Genomic DNA, 27485 nt, shown 5'->3' on the forward strand with positions numbered 1-27485 from the left:
CAAAGAGAAAATACAGGAAAGATCATGAACATTGTATAGGACATTTACTATGAAAATATGATACCATTGAACATTTACTGACTGGACATTAGAAAAAGACATACTGGTGATAAAGAAATGCTTAAAGCAATTTTAAAATGAAAAAATAAAAATGCTTAATAATGGAAAGATTGTCTAAATATTGAAAGATCTATATATTTAATAAGCACTAGATAAAGTAAGCAGGGTTCATATAAACAATAAAAATTGCAGTTACTATCAAGAAGCCGCATTAAGACTAATGGCTGATTTCTTAACAGACACAAAGTCAAGCTTGAGGCAGTAGAATGGTATCTACAAAATGTGGAAATAAAATAATCGTCATTATTCATGATCAAAATAATCATATATGCTGAAAGTCTTTAAAATAAGATAAAATATTATAATTAATAAGTAAATTATACAAAAATTAACAGTATATATTATTGTGACCAAAGTGAGAAAATAAAATGTTAAAAACCATGCTATTTAAAGCATTGAATACCAAAACCTTACAAATATTGTAATAAAACATATGCAAGCCATCGATATATGTGAAATATTGGAAATTTAAAACATCTAAGTAAATTGAGGAATAAACCATTTTCCTGGTTGGGATGACTGGTTTAATACCACAAAAGTTTGATTATCTATACCCTTCCATGGATAGAATGCGAACTCCAGCTAAAATCCAAGAATAATGATGAAACAAAGAAGTATTTCTTAATATTAGCCAAAAACATCAGTTACACATACTAGTGTCTGTTGTATTCTGCTGCCTTTCCTATCCTCTACTATCCCCCCTCCCCTCCCCTCCCCACCCCTCTTCTCTCTCTACCCCCAACTGATGTGATTCTGCAATCTGTATACAGGGTGAAAATGGGAGTTCATAACCCACTTAAAGTGTGAAATATGATATATCAAGAACTATGTAATGTTTTGAACAACCAACAATAAAAATTAAAAAAAAAATTTTAAAAAGTGTACACCATCACACCCTATTTCAAATTAAAAATTTTAAAATGTACAGCATTTGCCAAGCATGTACAAGGCCCTGGGTTTGATGCATAGCACCAAAAATAAATAAACCTGTAAATCTGAAAAAAAAAATATTAGCCAAAAACAGATGTTGCATGTCTACAGATCCTATAGCTAATTAAAAATAATAAAATTTTATTCTAAATAACTATATGGAATGAAATTGCAAAACTAGATAAAATGAAAAAAAAAAAAACCACTCAGAAAAACCCTCTACCAGAAAAAGTATTGCTAGAAATTAAAAAAAAAAAAAAACCTTTTAAAATTCTTTTTAAATTCAGGTTAAATTTGATTAGTCAGAGTTTTAGGGATGGTCGATATTATCAGCAAAACTATGTTTTCTATCATAGATCAGGATATATATTGAGATGTTTTCTTTCCATTTGGCCTTATTTGCTTTATATAGATCTTCTAAAATTATTTTGACTTCTTTTTCTATTTGATCATTTATTCAGGCATTATTTATTCAAGAACAAATAAAAATTTGTATTATGTAAAAATAAAACATGATTTATAAAACCTATAGAAATGTAAATTTAAAAATTAGTTTTCAAAAACTCCTTTCCTACTGTCATGATGTCAGCAAAAATCTTAAGTGAAAGATTCACAGTTTGTCTTGGATTAGGTTTTGTGTGTGTGTATGTGTATGTGTGTGTGTGTTTCAAAGACTTAGAAAAGATATGACTGCTAAAGGCAAAGGAGGCAACAATTTAGCAGAATCAAGTTTGCTGTCCTTGGAAGAAATCAACAACAAAATTGGATCTTATCCAAGCTATTTTATAACATAGTATTTCTAATTCAATTTTTTTTCTTGTTCTCAACTAGGCTGTAGAATGCTGACACACTGCTTATCTCTGAGAAGTTTCTCCTTCAATTTGCTCTTTATTTCTAAGTACTCAATCTCAAAATAACAGCAGATCAGGCTCTTTCTGACATAGATGTGCAGGGCATCATGTTTCACTATTTAGAATGACATCAATGTAAATATTCTGAATGGAAATATTCAGCATAGGATTTATTTTTTAAATTGTTATATTAATTTGGATTTGACTGATGTTTCTCCTAAGATTTACACATTACTTTGACCCTGTTTTCTGAGTTGCTCCTTGTTGTACCATAGTGGTAAGGATGAAATCCTTAAGATGTATCTTAAATCATTATTACTGACTTAATTTTTGTTTCCATTTCAATAACAGCTAAGTAAGACTGCTCTTTTGTTTTCAGAATCACAATTTTTATTGGTTCAAACGTTTTTATTAATTCATAGTTTTTTAATATACCTTCAAGTACTTTAAAATCCTCATGCTACCTCAGAAATTCAATTTTTATTTTGTATTTGTCTTGATCTTAAGAGGTTGTGCTAGAAATAGAGACAAGAAATACAGAAAAACATATTAATAGAAAATTACTATTTAAAAGGATTTCCTTTTTATCTGTGTTGGAATGCAACCAGTAGGCTTTCATTTAACCTCTGGGCAAGATTCAGTCACATATAATACTCACCATAACAAAAAACAAACAAATAAACTTGATCATCACTACATCATTAACAATCAGGAAAATGGTTCTCATATTGCTCCATGGCCGTCAAATATAACTAGAGGGAAATTTACAATGTCCCTTGAAACATTTATTCAGTCAGCAGAATTTTGAATAAAGGACCCAACAGCACATCATCTAGGATCACCAGTGGTCCTTCCTGGGGGATCAACAATAGGAACCCAGGTTGCATGCTGAAAAAACATTTGAAGATATTTCAAGATTGAAAATTCTGCTGAAGCACCCTAGGTAAGAAATGTTAATAGACCAGGTAGACGACTAAACAATGAAAACAAGTGACTGGATTTAGAAGATGATTGGTAGACTGAGTCCTTAGAAATTGGATATGAGCAGTGGGACATTGGGAATGATCCAAATATTGCCAGAGATCTGAATTAAACAATGATTCTGACATTCATTTTGGGGAATAATTGAGAAGGTCATTATTAAACATGCTAGATTTGAGATGCCTGTAGGACACTTATATCCATGGGGGTCATAAAATAAAACAATCATTTAATCCATGAGATGTGAGAGGATCTGTTGAGGGTTGTAATCAAGTCAAGATGACGTCTGGCACTTTGCCAGGAGGAGTGGTCTGTGAAGCAATGCCAGCGAGCCATTAAGATGATGAGGATTCCTTATTGGTTGACTGCTGTATCTAGTTTATGTTAATTGAGTTAAGCTGTGTGTAATTAGTTAAGTATATATACCTCTGCTGTCCGGCAGAGAAGCGGCTCCTGCTATCTCTGGTGCCCACTACTTTAAGTTCTCGCTCAGTTCCTGCTGAATTCACTCGCAATAAAGTAGTTCCTGATTCAACCTTCAAGTTGCTTGTCATCTCTTGGTTATTTAACCCAGCTGGACTATGGCAAGGATCAATAAGGAGATTTCAGGGATGCTACTGATAGCCTCCAATAGTATTCACCTCTAGGAATGGCCAGCAACCATAGTTTGTGCAATAGGAGTTATGTTTTTGTGTGGAGTCTTTGTTTTATCAAATTCTATTTAAAACAATTTATGAGTTAAGTAACTACTATCTGCCAAGCAGTATCTAGAGTTACAAAGGGAAAAAATCTGTTTTTTTTCCTGATAAAGAATTTATAATCGAAAGAGGAAAATATATACAAAAGTTAGTATGGATTTTTAATCATACTTTCCCCCCAAATACAAAAAGAACATTAATATTTATACAGAAACCTAGAGACTTTTAACCAAATACTATTTTTCTATTATACATATGTATTATATACAAGTGTATGTGTATCTATCTATCTATCTATCTATCTATCTATTTCTGTGTTGGAAAGTTTAACAAATAAGAAATAACCATACACACTCAGAACCTATATTGCCGCAGTCTGGCTGGGCACAATCAGGAGCCACTTGTCAAAAGAAACTAACTTTATTTTTAGAACCACACACGCCAAACAAAACAGCCTCTCAGGAAAAACCCTCAGAGCCTCAACTGCCACCACCAGCTTTCCACAAGCCTCTCTCTCCCACACAAGCTTCTCTCCACCTCCCACAATCCTACTGCTCTTGAGGCCGATTGGCTGGGTCACATGGGCGGAGCCAAAAAAGTCCCCCAATGAGCAGCTCCGTGGTCTGAAAGGGCAGGGAAACAGCCCAATGAGCATCACCGCAGAGGAGCCAATCAGCTAGATGTTGCTGGGGTCGCTGTGAGCCAATCATCAGCCGGCAGCTGGAAGTTTGCTGGCAGCTGGAAGTTTGCTGGGGCCCCGCAGACTGTGGCTCTCAACATCTCCCCCTCTCTGTTTAAACAATAAGCATGTGGCTTAGGGACCGTGCCTGCCTTAGGTTGTCCAACAGTACATATGGTCCTTAGGTTGGTACCACTGCAATTGGATCTTACCCGTCACTGACTACCTGTCCAGTATACAGCCACACCTGTGGTGAGGTCTTTGTACCAGCGGGGGGGTGAGGTTCTTTGCCGCACCTCTGTTGGCCCCCAAATTTTAGCTGGACGATCATGACAAGCAGAAGGGAGGAAGATACACCAAGCCAATTGACGGCTCCTTTTGGAAAAATTGTACCACCAATGACATCATCAGCAAAAATACCCCAACACTACCACAAGTCGCTGCACCAACAGATAGTTCACAATGCATACAGGTGAGCTCACAATGTGTCCAGGCAAGTTCTGCAAGCAGTTCAGTGATGGCTATTGCAGAAGCTGTAGATTGGTTTTATCTTTGACTTCACCAGCACTGGGATGAAGATAGGAATTCTGGCAATAATGGCTAAAGAAAAAATTATGTAACATTACAGAAGGCACTAAAAGAAAACAATTTTTTTAACAATTTACATTATCTTCACCGGCACTGGGATGAAGATAGGAATTCTGGCAATAATGGCTAAAGAAAAAATTATGTAACATTACAGAAGGCACTAAAAGAAAACAATTTTCTTAACAATTTACATTATCTTTAAGAGAATTATTAAATATAATGAAAAGGAAAGGTGAAAGTAAACAAACAGATCTGTTAACCTTCTTTTTTGTTTACATATTAAAACAATCCTCAACAGTTGTTTACCCAATTTAAATTAAACCATATAAATCACATGAAAAAAAAATTTGGATCCATTTTATCATGAGCACTCATCATATATGATATATGGACATACGTACATTCAAACATATAACACAAAACACAAGTGTGCACACATAATATAATACATACAACACATAACATTATAGTAAAGGCCTTGTAACTTTTTACAGGTGAAATCTCCATTGCAATGTTTAAAAACTCTATAGTCAAAAAATAGAACTGATCAGCAAAACATTAACCTAGGTCTGTATGAGCTCAAAAAACAAAATAGAACTTCATGATATGGCAAAGGGCAATAATAAAATAGATATTGCAAAAAGCATCCTGGTTCTGTTGCAGATGTAAGAATAGCCAAACTGGAGTTTTGGATATCAGTTGTTACGGATTTGAGCCAAATCATCTTCTTTTTGGTCTGTAGAAATCGCTTTAGTTAATCTTTCTGGAATCCAAATCGGCTGCTGTTCTCCCTGTGGAAACACACAAACAGACCCCCGACTCCAGACAATTACTGGGTCAGGACCTTTCCATTGTCCTGTTAGAATATCCTTCCAAAGTACCTTGGGCTTATGCACATTTTTTGGACACATATGCTTTTCCGCAGCACTAAGTCCTGATGAATCCAAATTTAAAAAGTTTTGAGTAAAAAGGGTTATTTTAAGTTTATCTTTGGGGAATATATACCCCTTCCCAATTCCTTCTTTTTGCTTTAATAAGTACATTTTAATAGTTTGATGAGCTCTTTCAACTATGCCTTGTCCCTGTGGATTGTATGGGATTCCTGTTATATGAGTAATGCCAAATGTTGAGCAAAATTGTTTAAAAGAGGTAGAAGTATAACCAGGGGCATTATCTGTTTTTAACTGTTTTGGAACACCCACAGTGGCAAAATTTTGTAAGCAATGAGCTATAACATCTTTAGTTTTTTCTCCGGCATGAAGGGAGCCCATCAAAAATCCAGAAGAAGTATCAACTGTAACATGCAAATATTTTAATTTTCCAAATTCTGGCAAGTGTGTGACGTCCATCTGCCAAATATGGTTAGGTATCAATCCTCTAGGATTGACTCCAAGATTAACTTGTGGTAAAAAGTCACACAATTTTGACATTGTTTTATTATTTGTCTAGCTTGTTCCTTAGTTATTTTAAAACGCTTTTGTAAAGTATTAGCATTGACATGGAACTTTTTATGAAAATTTATAGCTTCTTCTAGTGTAGAGAAAATATGTATGTCATGTGTAGTTTTATCTGCTAAATCATTGCCCACACTAAGGGCTCCAGGCAATCCTGTATGTGCCCTGATATGTCCTATAAAGAATGGATCTTTTCTGTCCCAGATTAGACTTTGTATAGTGGAAAGCAAAGAGAAAACAGTAGAAGAAGGGGAAATCCTACCAGCATCTTCAAGAGATACTATAGCATTAACTACATACTGACTATCAGAAAATAAATTAAATACAGAATCTTTAAATATCACAAAAGCTTGTAAAACTGCATTAAGCTCTACCTTTTGAGCTGATTGTTTGGGTACTAAAAATGTAAAAGTTTGATCAGGGGTAACTACTGCTGCTGTACCATTATTTGACCCATCAGTGAATATATTTGGAGCATTCATGATAGGTGTTTTTCTTGTCATTTTTGGAAAAATTACAGGATGTGATGACCAAAAAGACAATAAAGGATTAGATGGTAAGTGGTTATCAAATGAAACATTAGATTTGCACATGATTATTGCCCAAGTATTTAACTCATTAGCTAACTCATCAATTTGATTCATAGTATATGGAGTAATAATTTTATTGGGAGAAATTCCAAACACTCCCTTTGCTGCTTTTATTCCTTTGAGTATTAATTGTCCTACAGCCTCAGGATACCTAGTAAGAATAGTGTTAGGAGAATAAGATAAATGTATCCATAATAATGGACCTTCTTGCCAAAATACTCCTGTAGGAATATTTTTTGTTGGTAGTACAATAAATAATAAAGGCAAACTTATATCAATTCTATCCAAATGCATATTTTCCATATATGTTTCAATGATTTTTAATGCCTTTCTTGCTTCAGGAGTTAACATGCGGGGTGAATTTGGATCTGATGGACCTTTTAGGATATCAAATAAAGGTCCCAATTCTCCTGTTGGTATACCTAGATAAGGCCTTATCCAATTTATGTCTCCTAATAACTTTTGAAAGTCATTAAGTGATTTGAGTTGATCTACTCGTATTTGAATTTTTGGTGGACGGACCATGGTTGAGGATAATAGAACTCCTAAATAATTAATTGGAAAATTTAATTGTACTTTATCTATTGCTATCTCTAGATTATAATTTTTTAATAAGTTTGTAAGTGTGGCATAACATTCTAGCAATGTGTTTTTATCTTTGTGTGCTAATAATACATCATCCATATAGTGAAATATTTGTAGTTCAGGATTTTGATTTCTAAGTGGCTGGATTACTTTGTTAACATAAATTTGACACATAGTTGGGCTGTTAGCCATCCCTTGAGGGAGTACTTTCCATTCATATCTCTGATCAGGTCCTTCATGATTCAGTGCAGGGATAGTAAATGCAAAACGTGGACTATCCTCAGGATGAATTGGAATTGAAAAAAAACAATCTTTAATATCTATAACTAAAACATACCAGGTTTTTGGCAAAGCAGACAACTGAGGAATCCCTGATTGAGCAGGTCCCATAATAACCATCTCATTATTAATGGCTCTTAAATCTTGCAATAATCTCCATTTACCAGATTTCTTTTTGATGACAAAAATGGGAGTATTATGGGGAGATACAGAAGGTTGTATATGTCCTTCCGCTAATTGCTGTTTGACCAGGTCATGGGCTGCTTGTATCTTTTCTTTAGTCAGGGGCCACTGAGGAACCCATACTGGTCTTTCTGATTTCCAAGTAATTTTTATTGTCTCAGTGGCCCTTTCTGAAAATCCAACCCATGTCTGTCTGTTCCTTGATCTATTTGTATTGGTGCTGCTATACCTTGTTCTTGTTTTTCTAATCTTTTTCCTTTCCTAAAACCTTGTCTAGTCATAATAGTGGGTGCATTTTGGTTGATGTTATTTGTTAATGTCAAACCTAATCGATCTAGGACATCTCGTCCCCATAAATTTACGGGAAGATGATCCAATACATATGGCTGTATAGTTCCTTCACATCCTTCAGGATCCTTCCAATCTAATACCATTGCACTTCTATGGGGATTATATAATCTCATAAATAATGCTATTAATAAGTAAATGAATCAACTGCTACAGTTTTAAATATTGTAAATTTCTAATAAATAACATGAAAACTAATATGATGTTTTCTTTTTTCTAAAACCTTTGTAAGCTTCTTGGCAGAGTTGAACATGGTGAAGCATTGTGGCTGTTGAAGTGGAAAGCAATAAATTAGAAGGACTTCATTTTGATTCTGAAGGTGAATGATCATAGTCCATTGTCCTGTTTCCTTTGCTTACTCACTGTCTTAAATTAGATTCTAGCATTTGCTATTTGGCCAATTACCTCTGTATATAAAGAAATTGCTCATATGGTACCAAGTGAGAACAGATGCTACAAAATTGTATTGCCCTATACTCAGTATTACAGTTACTAACTTCACTCCAAAACAGATGCTTTCCAGTCCACTTAAAGGAAATGATAACTGTGTTATGTGAAACTTTCACTGTTATTAATTTATTTGTTTTTGTAGCTTTGTTTGTCACAATAAAGTGATTTGTTCCAACTTTATTCCCCATTACACATGTACTAATTTTAAATTATCTGTCATGTAAATTTTCTGCCAAAAATATTCAATTCATATTTCCTGTATCCAATGATGCAATTTTAGAGATTGAGTTGTTGAGTCAACTTTCCAATAACTAGGATTTAATAGGACCTAAACTGCCTATAAAAGTTCATGAGAAACCAAGATGTCCCAATTCTAGAGAACTTAGATCTGCAGGCTCAAAAGAGCAATAACCTTTAACAATAACAAGCAAAAGATCATATGCAATTTTATTGGGTTCTGGTCACAATTAGGTATGATGTCCTTCCTGATGTTGTAGGAATTACCAACCCTCATTATTATTACTTTCTCCTCTCCTTCCTACTTACCCAAAAGAAAAAAAAATCACCAGTCTTACAATTACTTAGGTAGTATGGCTAGTTCCAATGAATAGAGAAATAAGCAAAATCCCAAGTGTCAATTCATGCCTGACCCACTGAAAACCTTTGTTCCAATCTCCAGCTTCCTCAAACCATGGCAGTGACCCTTGAACACAGGCTTACATTGCAAAACTGTTAGATGGATATTTAAAAATCACTTGAAGGGAGTTCCCTTAGACAAACCAACTTAGATCACTATTATCCACTATTATTTCTGCGCTTATTTGATAGCTAACAATGGCTTAGTTTAATCTGACTAATAACAGGCCAAATTACATCTCGATTATTTAGAAAATCAAATGATAGAAATGGTCGAAGTACTTTAAACATCCTTTTGTCATTCCCATAATTCACAAATTCTACTTTAATACATTTGACTTTGCTTCTGTTTCTCTGTTAACAGTAGATTCTGGCTCAGTGGACATGGCACACAGAGTGGAACTTTCTTGTTCATGTTCAGGATAGTTATATGTTGACATGGGAACTTTGATGAAGAGTTTTCTTACTATTAGGCTACAGGTGAACATTCATTACTAACTCCAGTGCCACAGTCTGGCTGGGCACAAATCATGAGCCACTGAAGCAGGAACAAACTTTATTTCTGAACTCCACCAGCACACTCCACACACGCTACCTGGGAATCCTCCTGAACCACGCGCCCATCTAGGAACCAGTAACCAGAAATATCCCTCCTCCGGCACTTCCCCAACCAATGGAACTCCCCGGGAATCCCTGCGAAAGCTCAACTGGAACTCAATGAGAACTCCGCGAGAACTCGCTGGTGTCACCTCTCAACCACTACTTCTGGCAAAAATGCCATGCGTCATCCCAACTCGGCTATGGCCCTCAACACTCCAGAAACTTAGTATTGATTGTTTCCTTTCTCATGTTTCTTTGATATGGCTGGGAAGATACTATATGTTCCTGGTGATAAAATCTCCTAAAATAAACAAAAACACAATGCGCTTTTAGTCAGTGACAATCTATTCTCCAAATTGACCATAAAGATGTATGTTCCATAGGAAGACATAGCAGGGTTCCTAAACAAATGGATATAATTATTCATCTTTATTCTCTGCTAGTAAGCAAGCATCTTAGAAGACGAAACTAGCTACTTTAGCAAATTTTCCTTAAGATAAATACTTACATTATAAATATTCCCTGTTTTCATCAGTAGAATTTATTGCTAATGATAAATGTTCATGTCCCAACTTGTAGTGTTTTTTTTTTAAATAATCCTTTCTAACGCAACCACTTAGTTGTTATAGGTCACTTGAACCCAAAGTAACTTTTAATTCAATACTCAGCATACTTTTATGATATTAGGTAATATGCACATCCAGCATGAAGAAAACTTAATGCCCTTCATAAGCAGCATAATAAAGGCAATAATTGCCAGCAGAACACTTCCAATGACCTAATGTCCAGCCCATAAACACCTCTGCATTGGCTGTCTTACTTGCTCTTAGATGAATCTCAGAAGGTGGCAGACCATTTTTTAGTGCAAACTGGCATTCGATTATGGTCTTCACTTAATTAACTATAGTACTCACAAGGTCAATTTGTTCTCTATACACAAGATATTGCATCTTCCTTATCAAAGGAGACAAAGAAATGTCTGTTCTATAGCTGAAATCAGGTTAGCATCTTGTGTAACGATCGGTAAAAAGTTGCATTATTGGGCTTAATGGGGATATGAAAGGGTAATCTAATCAGAGAGCAATATACTATGAGAGTTAGAATGCCATTTAAGAGGATTTATTCATCTCCACAGTATACCGAGATAGATAGTGATGGCAATTTTGCTGCTTAGTAGGGAAGCAAAAGCACCAAGAAATCAGTGGACACTAATGCAGAGCAAATTAGAAAAAGGCTTTACACACCTCTTGCCATGTCCATTATATTTTAACCAGAATTAAACAAAACCTCTAGATTTTAGGTTTAAGGTGAGCTCAAACATGCCAAATGTTATAAAAGTATATAAACCCATATTAAAAAAAAAAACCCTGAAACCCTGCTTGTGCACACTCACACACACAGACACACATTTATCTCCCAAACCATTGATAAACAGCTGTAAATCTCCTTTCTTTCCTCAAAATTATTCTTCAAAATACGTGCTCAGGTCTCTTCTTGTCTCCCTCTTCTGTGTGCCAAAAGTCTCTCCTCACATCCCTGTTTTCCCAATCCTAGTGACCATCTGTGTACCTTCTGCTGTCTTAAGTCCTCTGCTTCTAGGTGTTTACACTCTTTCCAGCATAGGTTTTGACCTCTCTGCTTCCCTAATTCCATATCTCCATTCATTGCCCCATTAACTCAAAACTCTAGGTATACTCCTCTAATAGTCCCTAAAAGGCACGTGTGCATGTAAAATTATCCAGGGTGACGGGAAGGGAACAAATAAATCTACAGAAACTTAAACTTCAATATATATTTTATTCTTGACACACCTACACATATATGTATACATATATATAATTTATTTTGCTAAATTTATTATTGAAGAACACATTCTCAGGAGAAACACAATCCCGGATTTTCACTGTGATCAAAACTGTAAAAGTCTAGTTCAAGGCAAGATATTCCTCTTGTCCTTGATTGCGAAGCCTGATGATGAAAAATTGGGTTTGTTGCAAACCAGGTCGTGCCATTGGTTGCCAGGTATATTCTTCTGCATATTTTTGGTATTTAATCAAACATTCCATACAATAGCTAAAAGCAATAAGTAAAGAAAAAAACTTTAGAATTAGACTACCTAAGCTCAAATTATGATTCTGCTACTTATTACTTTTAAGACTATGGGGTACCATTTAGCCTTTTTATGTCTCTGAACCTTCATGTGTAAAATAAAGATAAAACTAATTTTAAAAGTCACTGTAATAATTTAATATATTAAAATGTGTAAAAAAAATCCAGTGGAACAAGGAGTATATGAATCATTAGAAAGAAGAAAATGTCTCACTATCTGCTACTCCATGTGATAGCATCAATGAGAAAAAGTCCAAAGTCCAAAGCCTCATATCACTGAAAGGACATGCACACTTGTAAAATCAAACTTTTGTCTGTTGGCAAACAAGACAGCATTTTATAATATATTCATGTAGATTTTCTAATATTGGTGATACTTTAATATATATCATGCATTTAAATATATGCATTATCATCATGTAGCAATAGGAACACAGAATAGACAGACAAACTACAGTAAAAATCAGCTTATCTTTAAGTGAATTATCTTACATCCCTATTTCATGTTTTGGTATTTGTAAAAGAACCATGAAAATAATTATTAAGATTCTGTGATGTTTAATTAAGACTTTGCAATATTTGGCATGTAGTTCTAGATACTGTTTGTGGCAAATGGCTATCATATCATATCAGTGACTTTCTTGATTTGTGTGTATGTTTTCTAACAATATTCAAGACTTACCAGGTGCCTAGGAACTTCAGACTCACTAAATTTCAATGGAGGAACTGATCTCTATTCTTAAGAAATGACAATTTAAAGAAATGGTCTGTAGTCAGTGTTCTGGACTCCTGTGGGTGTCCAGGGATATTTCTCCAAAACCATAAGTATACTTAGCCTATTGATGACTAAATAAATAATGCATTACAAACATAAGTATTTTCAGAATTTAAAATAATTTAAAAGCATGATTTTTTTTCATTATGCCTTGTCTTAACAAGTAATAATAGTGCAATCATCTCAGGAAATACTAAAATTGTCTGCAAAACAACTCCCCATCTTAAAATCTGGAAACCACCAGTCAAAGGACATTAGACTAAATATTTCCAAGTTATTTTAAATCCTTGATTCAAAGCATGGCTCTTATTTTAGCTGTCCATCTTTTCCCCCCTCACTCTAGTTATTTTTATAGTTTCTTCTTTATACTTTGATTTTATAGTGTAACTGCTCATACATATTTGTTCCAATGCTAGATTTCTAATATGCATAGAATCATGCACTATCAGAGTTTAAAAGGACCTTAAAGTCATCTAGTTCAACCATCCATCAGATGCATGAATTATTCCTACTTATATCTACATTCACTCTCATGGTGCTTTAAATATACCCTAGACATTAGCCCTATAGCCAAACATTAACTCTGACTCTAAATGGAATTCTTAATTCATCAGCACTTTTAAAACTTCCCACTTGTAACAAGAATCTCAATTAAAGTGTATTTAACCGCTACTTTCACAAGATGACTGATTCTCCATAATATATATTGAGCTAGCGCATCATCAGTACCCAAGTCACTCTCATAGATAAAATTAGATGTGTAGGAAGCTGTGTTAACTCTTTCTAACCACTAAGGCATCATTTAGTTTGCTAAGTGTAGGGACTGTAAAGATGTATACACCAGACAGAGGCTTGGATGCTAGATAGCTTGACAAGAAGTAAAATATATGGAGCCAGAAATAAATGACCTTTTTTTGTAAGAATGGTGCTTTTTAGTACATGTTAAATACAAAAGAAACTGATTATTAAATGCTGTGAGCCATCATTTAAATGGATTTCATCCCAAGTTTAAATCTATATAGACATTCACTCTTTGAAGCATCATATTAAGAGAGAGTTGTATTGCCTGTTACAGAGCTCATATTGACAGAGATGTTGTGATAATGACAGTCATTAAAATAACTGCCTAGTCAGACTTAAAATGATAGGCACTAAATTTGTGTTGATGAACTGTTAACTTCCTTTTTAGTTGTAGTGGTACAAAATGAAAAGTATTCAATTTGAAGTTTTTCCTTCTTTCTCTTTCTTTTCCTTAAAATCATGTTATTTGTGCAGCTTTTCCAATAGACATGAAAATAATGCATTGTTAAAGTATTCATTGTACTTATGCAAAATGAACCTACGTCCATTAATTTTGAATATTAAAAATCAGAAACATTGTTTTACCCTGAACCTTCCCCACTACCTTATATTCATTGTTGTTGGATATTGAGTGTATGCTACAGTCTAGCTTTAACTTAGTCACCAAGAATGAGTCAACAGCCAGCACGAAAATGATGACCATGTTCTTACAACCTCAGCATGCTGAATTCTATGGTTCAACCCTTTAATCTACAACTATAAGAGTCTTTAGAAGCAAACAAAGCCTACAGACATCTTAGTATCAGCCTGGTAGTCTTTAGGACTTTTGAGCTACTGATTTTTAAGCTGTTGTATTTATTTGTCACATCACTAAGTATGGGGTAGTTTTTAATGATAGCAACAGAAGGAAATTTTGATAATTATTTTATTTTATTCCAGGACTGTGAGAAACTTGCGCATGAGTGAAATGAGAATTTGATACATCAGGTGCATTTCTTAAAGCTGTTGCTGTTCATTTATCTCCTAGAGTTTTCTGATGATGCTTTTGAACAAATGACTGCTCAATTGTGTATTTAAAGGAGCCAAAGATTCGTTCATTCCACAGGCTCTGGAAAGTGCACATTTTTGCAATTTCTGTTATGTAAGGTATATTTTAAACTCATTCTTGGTGACTAAGAGAAAGAAAGAACTGCAGAATAAATTTGGCCAAAATGTGCTATGTACATGTATGAATATACCACAGTGCATTTCATCTTTATGTATATCTATAAAGCACCAATTAAAACAATACATAAATAGAAGGAATACCAATAGAATAGGGAAGAGGAACAGAGAAAGCCAAGAAAAGAGGAAAGCAGGAAATACTAGGGCCTGAAATTAAACAAATTATATTCCATGTGTATATGATTATGTCAAAATGAGCCCCACTATTATGTTTAACTGAAAACATTTTGAAAAATCTCAAAATAATCATTGTATCAGAAATTTATTACTTCAACTATTTACAAAGCCCAGTATTTGCTGCAAGCATAGGGACCTTTAGAATTAAAATTATTGTGTATGTATATGTATGTGTATGTCTGTGTGTAATTTTGAAAGTAAGCTTTTGAAAAAAATAACAGCATATATAAAAGTATAAAAATATTTAGTAAAAAGGCTGATCAAATTTCATAAATTGAATGATAAATATATAAGAAGTACAATATCCAAAACCAGTTTATAATTATTCAGAAATGCCCATCCTGACACTAGCCACAGTCAAAACTCTTTTCTGATTTCTAACATCATAGATTTGTAGTGTATGGAAACATCTGAAGAAGTACCCAATGATGTATCTTCTTCCAGGGAAGATTTACCATTTCTTCTCCTGCAGGATTTATTTCTCTTCATCTAATCGAGCACAAAGCTGAATTCAAGATTTTCATTAGTGCCCTTCTACTTCTGATGAAACTAGTACTGTACCTAAGCCTTAGCCTTTCAGGGTTGGTTCCCTGAAGTGCTCATCAGTTCGCCACTCCCAAGCACACCCTGAACTTGTTCCTTGAATCCACAGGACAGGGAGACTCTTACGTCACCATTCTACTTGTAGAGTGGTGTTTTAACAGTCTTTTCTGTCCTGGGAAGCTTCAATAACTAGCAAATGTTCTCAGGAAGAAAATAGTCAAAACAATGACTCTCAAGTCCAGTTTTGTCACTCTTACTAAACAAGACTATGAAAACAACATTCTGCTTATTCATACAGTTTCAAAATATGCTCTTTTCTCCTTGAAAAAAAGACCCAGTTCTCAACCTCTTGATGGCATACAGAGTCAGCTAATGTCCTATAGGAAAAGAAAAAACAGTGCCATCAAATTATCATTTCAACAATCTGTGAAGTGAATAGAGAGCCTCCATCTTGGGAGCAAATTTTTACCCATCACACATCAAATAGAGCACTAATTTCTAGGGTATAAAAAGAACTCAAAAAGCTAAACACCAAAAAAAAAAAAAAAAAAAAGCCTAACCAATAAATGGGCCAAGGACCTGAACAGACACTTCTTAGAAGATGATATACAATCAACAGATATATGAAAAAATGTTCATCATTGCTAACAATTTGAGAAATTTGATTTGTAAATCAAAACTACTCTAAGATTTCATCTGACTCCAGTCAGAATGGCAGCTATTATGAAGACAAACAACAATAAGTGTTGGTGAGGATGTGGGGGAAAAGGCACACTCATACACTGCTGGTGGGACTGCAAATTGAGCTAGGCAAGCACTCTGCCACTAAACAACAGCCCCAGCCACCACAATTTCTTATTGCCTGACACTTTCTGTGAAAAATAGTTATTTTTTTCTATATTATTTTATTAAGTAGAATAGATTGCATATCTAGTAAGATAAACTTTCTAGAAGATAAAATGCAAATGGGATCATATTGAAATGATCTCCTTATGCCATTAAAAATGTTGGCTTATTGATAAACACTACATTAAACTCTGTGATAAATCTTTCAGGGCTCTGCTAATCTACATGATTTCATCCAAAAGTCTTTCTACTCTATGTTGTATGGTCTAGTTACCCTAGCCATCATTTAGTTCCTTGGTTCTGTACTAAGCTTTCCCATCACAAGAACTTAATTGTTGGTTCCTTGCATAGAAATCTTTACTGAGATGTAAACAGAGTGACTTCTATCCTTATGCCAGCTTCAACTTAAATTTAAAATTCTTAGAGATTTTTCTGTCCATCTAAGAGACTTCATTATTGTACCCACTATTATCTCCTATCATAGCATTCTGTAATTTTAAATATTTGTACAATATAACTTTTTGACTTCATGTTTAAATATAACCTCTAATTTGTCATGAGAGAAAATTGATTGTCCTAATCATCTTTTTTATAACACAGTTTCTTGTACTCAGCAGATACCCAAAGACATTTTTGCCACTTACTGATCTAAGACAGAAAAGGAAAGGAATGCTAAGATGATTTAAGACTAAATTGATTAAATAAATAATAAAATAAACAAAAAGCACTTCTCAAACTATCTTTTCCAGAAACACCTAGACAAGTATTTGCATAGTCTACAATTCCTTGACTTCTCTAGAAATAATATTCAAAAAAATGTTTTCAACCTTAAAACAATAGGGTTTTCTTTGCAAAAGATCATGTTCACAGGCTGGAGTTGTAGCTCAGTGGTATAATGCTTTCTTAGCATGTGTGAGGAACTGGGATTAATCCTTAGCACCACATAAAAATAAATAAATAAAGGTTAAAAATTTAAAGGTCATGTTCACTGCATTTACATCACTTTCTAGGTATTATCTCCATTTTCATGATTTGATTGATATATTTTTATCAACATAGTATATTTTTCTACTTTAAAACAGTAAGATATTGCTCCTACTATGACATTTAGTTGAATTGATGCGTGCAGAACTTTGATAGTGTTAGAAGCTTTAATTCAACTATTAGTTGTAGCACAGTCAGTCCTTAGGAATAGTAGATAAAAGAGTGGAAAATTGATTATGTAATGTTGTCTGTGTGAGAGAAGGCCTTGTTCTAACAATTTAGTAATCTTAGGCTGAAATAAAACTATGCACCTTTAATACAGAATACAAAAGAAACATTGTTTGAAAACTGGGATAATTTTCATTTGAAAAGTAATGTTTTATTTTGTGCAAAGATAGCATTATATGATTTCAGATTACCTAATAGTATGACTTTCCATTTCTTGAAAAGCTTGAGTCAAATTGCTCCTAACTTTGCATAGTGACTCACATAGTATCTTTGACCAACAAAACAAAGTATACAGCAGGAAAAAAATCCTAAAAGAAAAAAAAAACTACTAGAATAATGGGAGAAATTTCAAATTTTTATTTTTTCCCCTTTTCAACCTAGTCATCTGGTTGGCCTGCCCTTTCTCTACCACTTATGTTCCCTGTGAATGCAAGTTCCAAAACATAGTTGGTATATATTATGTGTACATGTTGAAAATAAAAAAGGAACCACCTGACAGTATTCACATGTTTATACCCTCCTCATCTAGCTTAACAATTTTGAAGAATTATTAATAACGTGATATTAAAATAATTGTTTTAATACCATTTTAAAACTAAGTGCTTTATCAGTTCTATGTAGATTTGCTTCACAGAGCAAATGTATAAAATTCAATTACTGGGAAATAATGAATACCCCTTACATAGTTTTTAAACACTTGTGTATTGAATATATATTAAGCACTGATATGGATCCCAAGGAAACAATAGAAAAGAAGGCACACAGATACCTGCATCATGGACTTTAATTCTAGCAAGGACAGATATATAATTAACAATTAACAAAATTACACAAGATGATTTCCATTTACAATATGTGTTTTGAGGGGGCAACAAACCAAGTGAAAGAAGTAAATAGAGGCTGCTTGATATTGGGTCTTGTGAGACGGCTATAATAGATTCTGAATTTTATTCTCAGGAAACCAAGAATGGGATAGTTTTAAGTGAAAGAGTCAAAAGTAAATCTGGATGTGAAGAGAAAAGTGGACGAAGATGAGTTTGAAATGAATTTGAAAAAAGCAAGATCAGTTAAAGCATTATTGTGTCGAGAAAGGTGAACAGTCCAGTGATAGCAATGGAGATGGAGGGCATAGACTGATTGGGGGCGTATTTTAAAGTTCTGCATTTAGAATTTAAAGCTTTGTTAGTTTTGTATCCTGATTTAAAATTCACACTTTGTACATGGTTCGAAAGAAAAAGCTGAATTGTCACCTGTCTTTTATATTTTTGTTGATTTTTGTTATGCTTTACCTTTGAATAATTTTCAGATATTTACAATTTATTTTTCTACTAAACATGTCAACACTTTGTGATGAAATAGTTGATTGCAATGTGGGGACACATTTTAAGGGAGGAAAATACATGCTGTGATGTAAAAATGCCCTTTCCCCCTCACTTCTTACATTCTGCTCTCTTAAATTGCAGTTCCTTAGACTAAGACATATTTGACTAGTGTTAATTACACACTGACACATAGTTTTTAAATCATTATAAAGCTTCTGAAACACTTATTGAGTTCTAGGAAATATTCTAAGATGTGTCAAATGCACAAAACCATAAAAGGGTAAGCACTACAATTAGGGATTGTGTGAAAAAGAAAAACAAAAAAGAAAATGAATGCCTTGAAAATAAACATGAATTAAGCTAATAAGTACTCAACTAAACTTTAGCCACTTCAGATGTGAAGCAGATTTTAAAAGAACAGGCTGACATTTCTTTCTGAGCACTCAAAGTTAAAAATCTCAGCACTCATCACATTCCTGTCGGATACTTTTGGAGTTCTGAACAGAACCTATATTTCTAGGTGTATTCAATGTGTTCCCAAAGTAGGTTGAATCCAAGTCTTTAATCAAAATTTTTGTCACAGCCTGAGAGTGTGATTCAAAAATAAGAATTGCACAATTGTGAAATGCAGACCAGAGTTGTTGACCCCTGTTTGGTACTATCGTGAATCATATAAGGTCATAAGAGAAGCACTACACTGGTCATCTTGCCTCTGCCACTCATTAGATGCAGACCATTGAGAAAGTCTTTGAACCTCTCTAAATCTCTGCTCCTCCATATGAAGACTAAAGAGATTATACTAGATGACATATGAAGTCCATGTCCGTTCCAAAGGGTTACAATTTTCTCCATAACATTATCCTAGATATGGAACTTTTTCCCATAAGCCATAAAGAATCTATCATAATTTCATAATATTTTAACTGGTCTAAAATTCCTTCCTCTCAATTAACACTATTTGATCAGATCTTAACACAAATGACTCATCTTGGATAGACTCTGTTGATAATGGAAAGTAAATCAAACAATTTAACTCTCATGTACTCAAAATCATTGAATAACTTTTAACCAGAGAAAAAGTGAATAATAAGTTTCAGGTCATGTATCAATTCTGGTAAACATGTAAGAGTTATAAAGAGTAACTGACTTTGGGTCTGTGTTCAGGAGGAGAATATTGTAATATCACTTCTGGTATGGATGTAGGATGAGGAAATATCATACGAACAAAATCTAGCCATTTGTCATTTCCTTAGTACCAAGTGAACTGTGATGGACTAGACCAACTTTCAACATCACAAATACAAATGGAGGAGTCACAAAGCGTATCATCTTTATAGTTCATAACGGAGAGGTTGAAATGCACAAATATGAATAAATAATGACAAATCCATACTACTAAATTACCTTACACTTAGGAAATTTATTCCCAAATGCATTTCTAGTATTTACCCTTTCTGTTTTCAGTCTTTTCCCATCATGTAGATAATGCTGTTTCTCTGTAAACAAGTTAACGCTAGATAAATATGATCGTTAGGACAGTTGTAATAAATAACTAATTATAATTCTAAAAGCCCTTAACGAGGAGGTATGGCCTATAAATTCAATAAGAAAAGAGAATACACTATGCAATATGTGTGTGTATATTATAATTTTTTGATATTTGCTAGTTGTGAATGAGTTTGCAAGGATGGTATTGAATAGCTCTCATATTAAATATGGATTAATATATTTTTGTATTTAAGTGTATGTTATTATTTTTATCTCCACACATATGTTGACAAACTAAAGTAAACCAAAAGATTGATTATGAGACTCTGAATAACAGTGAATATTAATAAAAAAGGGAATTTGTATAGCAACAATTGAATGCAGGACCATTAATAAATAATAGCTGACTATAAGTGACAGTGGAATTTAGGCAGAGATCATCTTTCACCAAGAAAAAAAAAGCAAGAGGGAAAAAAAATTGCTGATTTAGAATGTTTCCTGTCTTTTCTTCAAACACAATGTATCTTAAAGTCTCATTTGAACTGGCAAGGTTGCCCTTAGGATCTCTGTATTTGATCAATAACATTTTTCATGTTGACTTCAGAATTTATCCTGAGGAAATGATTACAACAAAGACATAGTATTACCTGCAAATTCATTCATCACAATGTTGTTTATAAATGTCTGCAGTTTAAAGCTACCACAACATATAAAAGAAGATGTTTGGTAGATAAATTGCATTGCATTTATTCAATGGAATACTTTATAACTATTTTAAGTGCTGCTTTAGAGAATTATATAATAATAAAAAATAGATGGGTTTCTAAGAAGTTAGAAGTTTAGACTTTAGCTTTCATCACTAAATAAGCTGACCCTAGAATAACATGGTTCTAATCATCTAAATATGTAATAGACAAGAAAATTAAACAACAAGAGCAGTATGATCCAATTTTCACATATGCAACAATATTTATCAAACTCCTCCTTACCATACTCTTTATCAGCCTTGACTACACAAGAATGATAAAAAGACTCCATCCTTCTGGATTTCTCAATTAATATGAGAAGAAACAAACCAATTTTACAAATGCAGAAATATTGTTAGTAATAACTAAAATGAATAAAAATAAAGCAAGTTATTGGTTAAGCAGTATGACATAAGTGGACACTATTGTGTTAAATAGAGTGGTCAAGGTCCTCTTTGATAAAATAAAATTTTAATAGAGCCCTGAAGAAGATGATAATAATACGTGATCTTAGAGATCTAAATGAAAGGAAATTCATTCTTTTGTTTTAGAGTTTTTGTTGTTGCTGTTGTTGTTTACCTAGTATTTGTCCTAAATATTGCATAATGTGTGTGTATTGTTGGAGCAGAGGAAACTCTATAATCCAAACTTCTTTCCAATACTATTAAATCTACTACTATTGAAACAAAATAGTGCAATTCCTTGGTCTAGAATTTAATAGTTTCTGCAGTTTAATATCAAGCTCTCATCATAGACTTCAAAATTCCATTTTAATCCTTAAAATATTCATGAATCCCCATGCCCAAGTCATACTCCCAAACCTTTTATTTTTTTCTGTTTATTTGCGAGAAATATCCATTCATCCTTTACAGTCTGTTTTATGTTTAATTTAAGATTTATTTAAAATTAAAGTCTGAATAACATTTTGCTTTTTTTCTCCTATGAACTTAAATGATACTTTGCTTTTCCATCTTTTGTGCATTGTGCCATAATTATTTATTTATTTTACATTGTATATTACTGAAGAACAGATGGCATGTCTATTTCATCCTTATATTCTCTATAACACCTTTAAAAGTCTTATGATTGTGTTCAATAAATTATTCAGAAATGCATAACATGGTGATTTCAAATATTGCATAGCTTGCAAATTGTTATAACTTTAATCAAAATTTATGTCCTTATAAAATTTTTTAAAAATCTATTACTTTGTAAGAGAAGTATTTATTTAGTATAGGCAAAAATAAATTTATATCTCATTTAGTGATACTTTGCATTTTGAAATAGATAACCAAATTTTTATTATCACTGAGTATTTTTCATGCTATTCATTCACATTTAAATTCTATTTAAATGACAGAAATTTCTCTCATCTAGTCTTTTGGAATTATTTGTAAATTTAGATTTTTTTTCAAGGATTTTTTAAGTTAAGGACAAATTTGGAAAACTTGATGAAAATTTTCTTTACAAGCTTATCAAATATTCCAGTTTTGTACTGATGGAATATAACTTGGTTTTGTAAATTTGTTCCTTGTTGTAATCCACTATGATGATCAGTTCTTTACAAACATGTATTGTTTTAGATCTCATTATAATCAAACTTAAAATGAAAGGGACCACAAAAATACCTATTTTTTCACATTATCAACACAAAAATAAATAAAATAATAAAAATGAATAAAATCTAATTTTATTTGGAACACTATCACTGAAGTACATATAAAAGTGAAAAAAGTTTATTATAATGTAAAATGAACATCAATTGCATTTATCAAAACTGGCAATAAAAGAATTGCTTGTAGGCAATATTACATTTGACCCCTTTCTACTTAATCAGAAAAACCAAGGAGAGCTGTGCATGAGCCATAGCTGAAAGGTCACTCTCTCACCTTAGGAAGCTTCCTGGGGTTCAGTACACTTTCATCATCTGGTCACTCTGACTCTTACCTCTCAAAATGGAATATTTCACCCTGAAGATATGTGATCATTTGCCTTGGAGAATGCAACATTGCAATATAAATATGGTACATCCTTGCAAATGAGTAATGTGAGTATAATAAAAGATATTAGTATACCTAGGCTTTAAAAACTGTGTATTATTATATGAGATGTAAAAAAAAATCAGAATTTTCTGTGAACTAGTCTTATACTGATTTTGAGACCTAGTATAATTTGGGAAATTAAGTAATTGATTTTGATTCATGAACCAGACCTGCAGATGGAACAAAATCCTTCAAAGTATAAAAGGCTACTAACTGTCATAAAAAAATTATAATTAAAAATTATCTAACATTGTTTAAATGTACTGTCAGGGATCCATACTAAGTTCTTTAGATACATTATATCCTCTAATTATCATTTAAAATTAAGGATCTTTTTTAAAAAAATTATTCTCATTAGTTATACATGACAGTAGAATGTTCTTGGATACATCATATATAAATGGAGTATAATATTTTATTCTTCTGGTTGTACATGATGTAGAATGCCACTGGTGGTATAGTCAAATACGTACATAGGGTAATAATATCTGATTTGTTCTACTATTCTTGTACTCCCATACCCCCTCCTCTCCCTTCACCCCCTTCTACCTAAAGTAACTATTCTTCCCTAGTTGCACAACCACCCCTTACTGTGAATTGCATCTGCATATCAGAGAAAACATTTGGTCTTTGGTTTTGGGGGATTGACTTATTTCACTTAGCATGATATTCACCAGCTCCTTCTATGGAATGGACCATTTTAAGTCTCAAAGGACTTAAAATCAGCATATTACAGTGTGAAATCCACATCAATGTTTATAGAAGTTCAGCTCAAAATAGTGAAACTATGACTATGGAATCACCTAGGTGCCCTTCAACAGATGAATGGATAAAGAAAATGTGGTAAATATACACAATGGAATATTACTCAGCCTTAAAAAAGTAAGGATCTCCACATACAACAGAAGTTTGTGTGTCTGCCAAAGACAACATTCTGACTGCCATGAGGCATTGTTTTCCTGTCAGGAAAGCCATCACTGGCAAGTTCCTCCATTTTTCATGGTTGACACAGTAGAAAAGGGGAGACATAGTGGGTGTTGTGTGGCTGTAGAGTGCTTGTGTTACGCCTGTGAGACCCTGGGCTCAATATCCTCAGCACCACATAGAGATAAATAAACAATTTAAAGGTGTTGTGTCTATTTACAGCTAGGAGGAGGAGAAGGAGGAGGAGGAGGAGGAGGAGGAGAAGAAGAAGAAAAAGGAGACATAGAACTTCTCTGCATGTCTAAGAGGCTCACAGAAAAAGTGTTTGGGGAAATAAATCTGTTACCCACTAAGAACATTTTTGTTGTTGTTGTTTTGTTTTTTTCTTTCCTTTTTTAATCATTGCATTAAAAATGATACAAAATTGTTGAATTTTCAAGCTCACTGTGTTCCATTCAGAAGTTAAAAATATGTATCTTATATTTTACATTTAAGAGAGTTCTTCAATAGAAACAAAAAGTCTAAAAAGTATACCTTTTGAGACTTTTATTCTTGTGCATCACTTCACTTTAAATATGGTAGTATTTAGAATGTGTAGCATAGCAATCAATAAATATTCTGACAATATATTTTGCATTGAAGAAGTTGTTACACTCTGTTCAAATTAGAAAATTGGTTTATAAGCAACGGGAGTCAATCCAAAATTCCAAGAAGTATTTGGGAGTTTAAATTAAGTGGATCTTGATATTGTAAATAAGACCTAGTTTAGTTAGTGCTTTCAAAAATTCCAAAGCAGATTTTCGTTTCCAGGCACGGAGATGATTCCACACTGAGGAGAGCTCAGCGGAAGGGGCGCAGCAGCAGGAGCGTTTTTTTCCTGTGCTGGGGTCTGAATCTGGGCAGAGGCCAAGGCAGTGATCCTAGCGGTGGGGGAGGAGGCCCAGGAGGAAATCAAATTAAAGTTGATCTTGTAGATGAGAATTTTACAGAAGAGAAGAAATAGCAGGAACTCCAGACATATCATATGAAGGAGGAAGAAATCAACTAGAGTTAAAAATACTAACCCAATCAACAAATGGGCCAAAGACCTGAACAGACACTTCTCAGAGGAGGACATACAATCAATCAACAAGTACATGAAAAAATGCTCACCATCTCTAGCAGTCAGAGAAATGCAAATCAAAACCACCCTAAGATACCATCTCACTCCAGTAAGATTGGCAGCCATTATGAAGTCAAACAACAACAAGTGCTGGAGAGGATGTGGGGAAAAGGGTACTCTTGTACATTGCTGGTGGGACTGCAAACTGGTGCGGCCAATCTGGAAAGCAGTATGGAGATTCCTGGGAAAGCTGGGAATGGAACCACCATTTGACCCAGCTATTGCCCTTCTTGGACTATTCCCTGAAGACCTTAAAAGAGTGTACTACAGGGATACTGCTACATCGATGTTCATAGCAGCACAATTCACAATTGCTAGACTGTGGAACCAACCCAGATGCCCTTCAATAGATGAATGGATTAAAAAAATGTGGCATTTATACACCATGGAGTATTACGCAGCACTAAAAAATGACAAAATCATAGAATTTGCAGGGAAATGGATGGCACTAGAGCAGATTATGCTTAGTGAAGCTAACCAATCCCTAAAAAACAAATACCAAATGTCTTCTTTGATATAATGAGAGCAACTAAGAACAGAGCAGGGAGGAAGAGCAGGAAGAAAAGATTAACATTAAACAGATACATGAGGTGGGATGGAAAGGGAGAGAAAGGGAAATTGCATGGTAATGGAGGGAGACCCTCATTGTTATACAAAATTACATATAAGAGTTTGTGAGGGGAATGGGAAAATAAACAAGGAGAGAAATGAATTACAGTGGATGGGGTAGTGAGAGAAGATGGGAGGGGAGGGAGGGGGGATAGTAGAGGATAGGAAAGGTAGCAGAATACAACAGTTACTAATAGGGCATTATGTAAAAATGTGGATGTGTAACCGATGTGATTCTGCAATCTGTATTTGGGGTAAAATTGGGAGTTCATAACCAACTTGAATCTAATGTATGAAATATGATATGTCAATAGCTTTATAATGTTTTGAACAACCAATAAAAAAATAAATTAAAAAAAAATACTAGAAACATATCCATGCAATCCCCCTAAGGTCCGGTTTATCAGTAAACTATGGCATCCTAATATTAGTTCCATCACAGGGGCTGTTTGTATATCCTGAAAGATCAATGGGCAGCAGCAGTGATTCTATGCAAGCATTATTGGCAGCTGCAGAACCGGATGATCCACAAGATGCAGTAGTAGCAAATCAGTACAAACAAAATCCTGAAATGCTCAAACGAACAGCTCGACTTTGGGCACACATACATGCTGGATCAACAGTTTCTAGTCCAGAATACACCAAAACAATAGAAAACATATGTGCTATGGGCTTCTACAGGAATGCAGTAATAGTGGCCTTGTCTTTAAAATCATGGGGTGTGGTGACTAATAGAATTGCTTCTGAATAACTGAGGCCTGGAGAGAGCTGCTGACAGGCAAACTTGCCTCTTCTTGAGGAGCATCAACATCTGTTACTTTTAGAATTCTGCATTGATCTCTTTTAAACTGGCACTCTTGTATAAGGATGTTACCTTGGCACCACTGGAGACAAAAAAAAAAAAAAAATTCCCTGCTCTGTAAATAAAGCGTCTGTGTAAATTTAAAAGGGGGAAATACTTTATTTTTTTTCCTATCGTTAATAGTGTAAAGATTTTCGAGCTAAGCTAAAACCATCGAGAACGCATGCTACTTTAGTGTTTAGCAGTGTAACGAGAGTAGCAGGAGTTTGCTTTAGGATTTTGTTGAATAATGAAGACAATATTTTGATTGTGTTAGGACCACTGAATTGTTGGTGTTGCATCACAGCTACCTTCATTGCTTTTAACACGGATCCCCTGTGTCTCTGAACTTACTTGAATGCTTGTACTTGACTTGCATTCTTGTACTTGACTTCTTAGGATGGGTAACTGAAAAGACCACCATTAGAAAATTCTCAAATATTAGATTTATCCAGAATTGGAGATGGTGACTTATTCAGAGCTGTTATGTTCCTGTTGACAGACTGGGGACACTATATCTATTTTCCCTCTCTTACCACATACAGATAATATTCTGATGCTAAATTTCTCAGTACTTGGTGGGAAAATGTGCTTGGGGACAATGTCCCTTCCTCCAATTTTAGGTCATAAATTTGAAATATTTTGTCACAGTTTTTCAAACACTCTTGTAAGTAAGAATATAAAAATGGAGC

General features: G+C 33.9%; 1 pseudogene; it reads left to right on the forward strand.

Moving 5' to 3' along the window:
* Positions 1-3161: 3161 nt before the first annotated feature.
* Positions 3162-26703, forward strand: LOC124103739 (ubiquitin-conjugating enzyme E2 K-like; annotated as a pseudogene).
* The last annotated feature ends 782 nt before the right edge of the window (positions 26704-27485 follow it).

Source organism: Marmota monax, unplaced genomic scaffold (genome assembly GCF_021218885.2).
Source record: "Marmota monax isolate L192 unplaced genomic scaffold, Marmota_monax_Labrador192_F-V1.1 WCK01_AAM20220418_F8-fsc00006, whole genome shotgun sequence".
Classification (NCBI taxonomy): domain Eukaryota; kingdom Metazoa; phylum Chordata; class Mammalia; order Rodentia; family Sciuridae; genus Marmota; species Marmota monax.